At 32.0% G+C, this 7,296-nt stretch overlaps 1 long non-coding RNA gene and 1 pseudogene across 1 annotated transcript; both read left to right on the top strand.

Annotated features, from left to right (window-relative positions):
• Positions 1-968: 968 nt before the first annotated feature.
• On the top strand, positions 969-1,453 carry LOC117910479. Its single transcript, XR_004650685.1, has 3 exons — positions 969-986; positions 1,067-1,102; positions 1,293-1,453. It is a non-coding gene; the product is annotated as an uncharacterized LOC117910479 (long non-coding RNA).
• Positions 1,454-1,471: 18 nt separating this feature from the next.
• LOC117910478 lies at positions 1,472-5,065 on the top strand (annotated as a pseudogene).
• The last annotated feature ends 2,231 nt before the right edge of the window (positions 5,066-7,296 follow it).

The raw sequence follows: 7,296 nt of genomic DNA, 5'->3' as shown, positions 1-7,296 counted from the left end.
GGACGCATACCCGATTGGATTCTACAGAAAGGAGAAAACATGTAACTTCCTCTTTCAAATGCTCTCTGTAATGCCTTGGTTATGTTGGTTTAGCTATAGATCACATGGTGAAACATCAGTTTTAGTTTTAATTTCATGCTTTGACTTCATTGTTAGTTGCAGTGGATGCGTAGTTGCCTCCATAAGTCAAACATTTGGGACTTGAATATTGATTTTGTATTTGGTCTTGACTTATGGCTACTGGTTTATGTCTCACTCATCTAAGTAGCAAATGTTGTGTTTGATATCTCTGCCCAAAAAATGCACTTCCTGCCACTTTCGTACTAGTTGTTTATACCGCTATCTTTAATTTGTAAATTCATCTTTATTTCTCTTCCTGTGAATTTAGATGTTTTATTTGCCTACATTGCTATATTTTTGAAGTAGCACATTTTCGTAGTTGAACTTGAAAGAAATAAGAAGTTTGCCTTATTCTGTGCTCTCTATAATTTAACATGTAGTGCCCTTAAAAACACATAACTTGGAATCTGGTGATCTAATCATGCTGCATAGTGTCAAAAATGATAAAAAAGAAGGAAAGAATGACACTGGAGGGGAAATGTTCTATTTCCATTTTCTGGTGCATGATTGTTTGAATCCTAGCAGAAGAAAGAGCCATTTTGTAATCCATTTTTAGATTTGAGTAATGATATATGCATTTAGAGCTTGAAGTTGTTTATGGTCACTGCCAAATGATGAGCTACTTGCCTTGTGTCGCTGATCTAAGAGGAAACAATACATCTTATCTTGATGGAGATAAGTAATTAGTAATTATGCAATCTCCTATTATAAACATATATATGAACTATTATAATACAAAATTCTTGTGGTTCATTATGCTGTGTTTAAAAAAAAATGATGAACCAAATTGTAACTACTGCATGCAGTGATCTTTCCTACAACAACTTTACGAGTGGAAACTCAGAAGACTGTCAGACTCGGAGTGTGTAAGGATTATTTTCTTTCATTTTTTATTTTTTAGATATACTGTTTAGAAGCTAAATTTTTTATCTGTCATAATCTCTAGGAATTTGTTTGGAAGCTCTTCAGGGAGCAATAACTTGTGAGTCTCTAATTTACCTTTTTAAGAACTAGTGCCATTTTAATTTTAATTTTTTTTTTTACTTCTATTTTTCTGAAACCCAACAATCTTTTCCTAAGCACAATGGTGGTTTATTTCCTTGACATGTGAGACATACTCGATTATGATATTATGATGCTGACTTGTTCTGTACATCACATTATTCTTTCAGTGGAATCGTTTCATGCTTGAGAGGCTTCCCTTGTCCAAAAAGTAAGTTAGAACAATATCAGATATTATCTGGATACTGTTGATGAAGAAGAATAAAAGATGACATACATCAAAAAACATCATTCGGGTTTCTTGTCATTCCTCGTGTGGTACAAGTGAAGAAGGGACCAGTTTTGCACTGTACCTCCTTTCATGTCTCCCATTAAAGCATATTATGACCGCAATTACTTTAATTTATCATATGATGCACAATATATTCTTAAAGGGAATTGTGAAAACCAACAAATAGTTGCAAATGTTTTTTCTTGGTGTGGTGTATCTTCTTGTTAATTAAAGTAACTTATTTTTCTTGAACTATTCATTTGTTTTTGTTCCCTCTTCAATGTTTACACTTTTGTTGTTGCTCATCCCAGATTATTACTCAGTCCATATCAACTGTGGTGGAAAGGAAGTAATTGTTGACAACAAAACATACGAAGATGATACATATTTATCTGGAGCTTCCACATATCACAAAAGTGAAACTAACTGGGCGGTTAGCAGCACTGGTTACTTCATGGATGATAGTATTGATACAGACTCCTATATTGCAAACAATAAGTCTGTACTCCTGATGAATAATTCTGCACTGTACATGAATGCGCGTCTTTCTGCCCTCTCTCTCACTTATTATGCATTCTGTCTGGGAAACGGAAACTACACGGTAAAACTCCAATTTGCGGAGATTATGTTTACTGACGAAAAAACGTATAGTAGCCTTGGAAGGCGCATATTTGATGTTTACATTCAGGTAGTGAATTACTTTATACTTTCATTTTCAGTAGCCATTTTGATTTTCTAACTTGCCCCTCTAGAAATTCAGGTACTTCTTTTGAAGTTCTGGAAAAATTTGGGAAATTCATTTGAATTTGTGCCAGCATGAAATTTCAAGTTTTAATGGGTTGTAACATGCAGGGAAAGCTGGTTCTGAAGGATTTCAACATTGAGGATGCCACAGGAGGGGCTGGCAAAGAAACCATACAAAATTTTACAATATCTGTGACTAGCAGAACATTGGAGATCCGCTTCTATTGGGCTGGGAAAGGGACGACTGCCATTCCTAGTAGAGGGGTTTATGGTCCTCTCATATCTGCTATTTCTGTGACCCCCAGTAAGTTGTACTCTGTTCAAAAGCTTTTTATTTTTATCAGTTTTAATAGTTGGAATGCACTAAATTCTTATTTCCTATGTTGCAACATTCCTAGTGATCAGATTTTCGGTCGTTCATAATTTACTGGAAAGTGGATGTCCTCTCATCTCTGCATCTCCACTGTTTTCTTATTCTCGATGCAGATTTTACACCCCCTGCAGAAAATGGAAGCAGTAGTATATCTGCAGGCGTTGTGGTTGGTATCATGGCTGCAGTAGCATTTCTTCTACTTCTGGTTCTAGGTGTCCTTTGGTGGAAAGGCTGCCTAAGACGAAAAAATACAATGGAACAAGGTACCTGCAAATTAGTTTCAGAAAACCTGAACAGTAATTTGTTCATAACAGCAGCAATAAGTAGTACTATTTAAGAATTAACTTCTTATATCCCCATTATTTCTAACTTTGGATCAAGCCAAAGAGTTTGTTATGCTCTATAGATTCTCCCTTTTTTTAGTGATTTCTTTAGAAGCTTTTCTGCAATCATATCTGGTTTTGCTGGTATTTGGGGATCAGACAAAGTAACTGGGTAAGGATCATGTGGTGGATCTGTTGATTTGTTAGGACGGGGAGGGTATTATTTTCATCTCTGAAATCTGTCTCAATGTGTCAAAATTATTGTAATTTTTTAGGTTTCTTCTTATCTTTTCATCTTCTTCTACAGATTTAAGGGGCCTAAATCTACAAACCGGTACATTTACCTTACGGCAAATTAAGGCTGCCACAAACAACTTTGATGCAGCTAATAAGATTGGAGAAGGTGGTTTTGGTTCTGTTTATAAGGTGCTCCACAAAATAACTAATTTCCCTTCTTAATATGCATTTAAGCTCTTCATATTGGTTATTTCCCGTGAAACTTTTTTGTTGAGGATGAATGTTTTTTCTCAAATGTAGGGCCTATTATTGGATGGCACCATAATTGCAGTGAAGCAGCTTTCTTCCAAATCAAAACAAGGAAATCGTGAGTTTGTGAATGAAATAGGCATGATTTCTGCTCTACAACATCCGCATCTTGTAAAGCTGTATGGCTGTTGTATCGAAGGAAATCAGTTATTGCTAGTATATGAGTACATGGAAAACAACAGCCTTGCCCGGGCATTGTTTGGTGAGTGTTATCCTCATATGAAGATGTGCTTTACTTGAGTGCAGGCAATGTCTAACATTTCATTGATATGATGATTCATAGGCCCAAAAGATAGCCAATTGAAACTGGATTGGCCTACAAGACACAAGATTTGTGTTGGTATAGCAAGGGGTTTGGCTTATCTACATGAAGAATCGAGGCTGAAGATTGTTCACAGAGACATAAAGGCCACTAATGTGCTGCTCGACAAGGACCTTAACCCCAAAATATCCGACTTTGGCTTGGCCAACTTGATGAAGAGGAGAATACCCACATTAGCACCCGGATCGCTGGAACTTTGTGAGTTACCATGCTCTAATTTTACTAGCAGTTTTCTGAGATCTTACATGGAAATTCATAATGGCATAATATTTCAATTTTGCAGTGGATATATGGCACCTGAATATGCAATGAGGGGACATTTAACTGAAAAGGCAGATGTTTATAGTTTTGAGTTGTGGCTTTGGAAATCGTTAGTGGGAAGAGCAACACTACTCACATTCTAAAGGACAACCGCGTGTATCTTCTCGATTGGGTATAATTTTAAAAGCATCTTTCCTTGCATTTGTTGTTAAGGATTTTTCTCTGTTTTGTTTATAGCTGTAGTTCTCCAAAATGATCGAAAATCACTGCAATATAGACAGGTCCAGGAACATCTTCAAGGATAAATTTCTTCCAATCCTCATTAAAATACTTTTTCATAGCCTAGATTAGATGTCATTATATCAGTACCTGATCAACGTTATCCTTATTCATCAGCATTGCAACAGTTCTTTGTTCTTTCAGTTCATGCTGCAAATAGCAACATTGCAATGGCTTACCATGTATATTTTTTTTTTCCTGGGTTTTCCATTTCAGGCACTCCTGTTAAAAGAGAAGGGCAATCTGATGGAGCTAGTGGACCCAATACTGGAATCAAATTTCAGAAAGGAAGAGGTTATGGCGATGATCAATGTGGCTCTTCTATGCACCAGCGCCTCTCCAGCGGTTAGGCCGACCATGTCATCAGTAGTGAGCATGCTTGAAGGCAGAGCTCATGTTCAGGAAATCTCTTCGGGTTTAAGCATCTCCAGTGATGAGATTAAGCTCAAGGAACTGAGGGAACAGCATGAACTCTACCTTGAAAAGAATACTAGTGAGGGCCAAATTCCAAGTTTGTCAACAGATGGGCCATGGACCGCCTCTTCCACCTCTGCTGCTGATCTCTACCCCATCACCATGAATTCTCAGTACTGGGAGAATAGAGATCAGTAAAAAAGAAAATAGTAACGTAAGTTCTGCAAATCCATCGTATAATTTGCTTTCGATTTCGGGTGATCAAATACATAGTACTTGTTACAAACTGTACGAAGTCTCATGATCTTATAACATATGTGCATATATCAAGGCTTGCCTCTTACAAGGTAGGACTTAGGAGGAACTTCTTTCAAGAGGATAAGTGATACTACTGTTATTTATTGAATCAATCTATGCTTATGCTGAGGAGGTCTGTCATAACTGCTAGAGAACTTGGGGATTTTTGAAAAAAGGCCAGGAATTTTTTAAAATATTTATTAAAATATGAAGTTTTGAAGCTATTTATGAATTTACAACATTTTTGAAAAGGCAACTTCGGTTTAATCATGAAAGTTATTTTTTAAAAAATAATTTCAAAGTTCTGGTGAAATTGTCTCTTTGAAAATAGTTTCAGAAGTGTCATATTTTTTGTAAATATCTTTTAAAATTGTTGTATTTTTTTTCTTTGGAATTTGGGAAATTAATAGCTTTATTTTAATGTAAATAAGGATTCCATGATAAATAGATATTAAGATTTAAAATCTTTTCTAAATAGAATTGTTTAGAAAAATATTGTAGTGGCCTTATAAATTTTACATTATTAGATTAAAAGGAATGAAATAATCTTAAATTTATACATCTAACTCTCCATATTTAATATTTTCTTCTAAAAATTTAAATAAAAAATAATCAGAATATCAAAGGATATTTAGATAAAATAAAAATGAGTTATTTTTTAAATTTAAATATGTCAATAGTTACTTTTACAAAAGGTTATTTCATTCATTTTAATAAAATAATCTTCAATTTTATATGAGGATAAATTATTAAAAAATCCTATAAATTTTTTCTAAAAGATAATAATTATAAAATCTCATTCAAAGAAGCCATTTTTTTCCTTCTATTTAATTTCTTTTTATAATTACATCGCTACTTTTTAGAAGCTGATTTTTACAAAAAAAAAAAAAAAAAAATCCCTGAATGCATTAGGCCAAGGACTAGTTTTGTGCACAGAATACTTTTAACCCATATTTTTTGGTAGCTAATTTTGGTACATTTCTCATTTGTCTATTTCTTTTTTCTTTTTTCTTTTTTATTTTTTTGTGAGCATTTTTTTTAGCTCACATAATAAAGATAGAATAAGGGTCAAGATAATCTTTATTATAAAGACTTCCTATTTATTAAATAAAAAATAAAAACAAACTTTTTCTAAAGGTTAAAAATTATTCCAATGTGGAGAATGTAATTCAAGAATATTGAAAGAAAATATCGTTATTACAATTTGATGATTGCTAATTTCTTAAATTTGAAAAAAAATAACTATATTTTTTTATTAAATTGTATTGTATTAAATTGAAACCATTATAGAAAAATTGTAAAAAATTGAAACCCATGTAGGTTTTATTTTAATTGTTTTTAAAATGATTGATGAAAGTTTTTTTTTTTTTAAATGATTTTTTATTCTATAAAATAATTTTAAAAAATAAGTTTTGAAAACACTTTTCCAAAAAATATATGCATATATTTTTATTTTCGTGTATCAAATTAGAGACAATAACAAAACAGATTCTAAATGGATTTACCCATATCTTTATTTATACAAATTTATTTCTATTCTCACTCTAATAAAAGATTTAAATGAGATTGGTAGTTGAATATGAGAATTTTTCCACGCAAATGCATGGAATTCTTTGGTCAACGATAAAGAGGAAAGATGACCAAGACTCATTCCATCCCATGCGTTAGTTGTGGGATGACGTGGATAGAGAGATAACAGCTCTTGACCGTTCCAGCCTCATTTTTTTTTCCCTCCTTTCCCACGTTAACATCATCGAATCCAACGTGTACAATTCTTAATCCCATTAATTATATTTATTTATTTATATTTTTATTTAATATCTAAATTTCATCATATACATATTAACTATATAGATCTTTTATGTGGTAGATATCACTATCATATTTCAGTGTTTTTTTTTATAAAGTTTATATTTCTATTTATAAAGTGATTTATAAATTATTTTTATGTCATATCAAATAATTTTTTTTATGACAATTCAACCTAATTTATATTGGGGTTTTATGTCAAATTACGACAATCATATCAATCAATAAAGGAAAATAAAAAATAATAAAAATAATAATCAAGATAAACTTTTTTTTTTTTTTTGATATCTTCTTTGCTTTATATATATTAGAAATGAAAATTTTCAAATATACATAATTATAAATAATTTTTATTATATTTGATTTTATATTTACTTTTGCAATTGATAAATGAATTTGAATTTCTTTTTTACTTTTTATACTTTTTCTTTCTTTGATACTTTACATGATCGAAACAGGGTTTATGAAGAAAATGTTAATAAAATTTAATGATATTTATTTGCACGCAAATTTCAAATTGAATTTTTTTTTATCC

This window comes from Vitis riparia, unplaced genomic scaffold (genome assembly GCF_004353265.1).
Source record: "Vitis riparia cultivar Riparia Gloire de Montpellier isolate 1030 unplaced genomic scaffold, EGFV_Vit.rip_1.0 scaffold756_pilon_pilon, whole genome shotgun sequence".
Classification (NCBI taxonomy): Eukaryota; Viridiplantae; Streptophyta; class Magnoliopsida; order Vitales; family Vitaceae; genus Vitis; species Vitis riparia.
The sequence above is the reverse complement of the archived record's forward strand: the minus strand, read 5'-3'. Positions and strand labels throughout refer to the sequence as shown.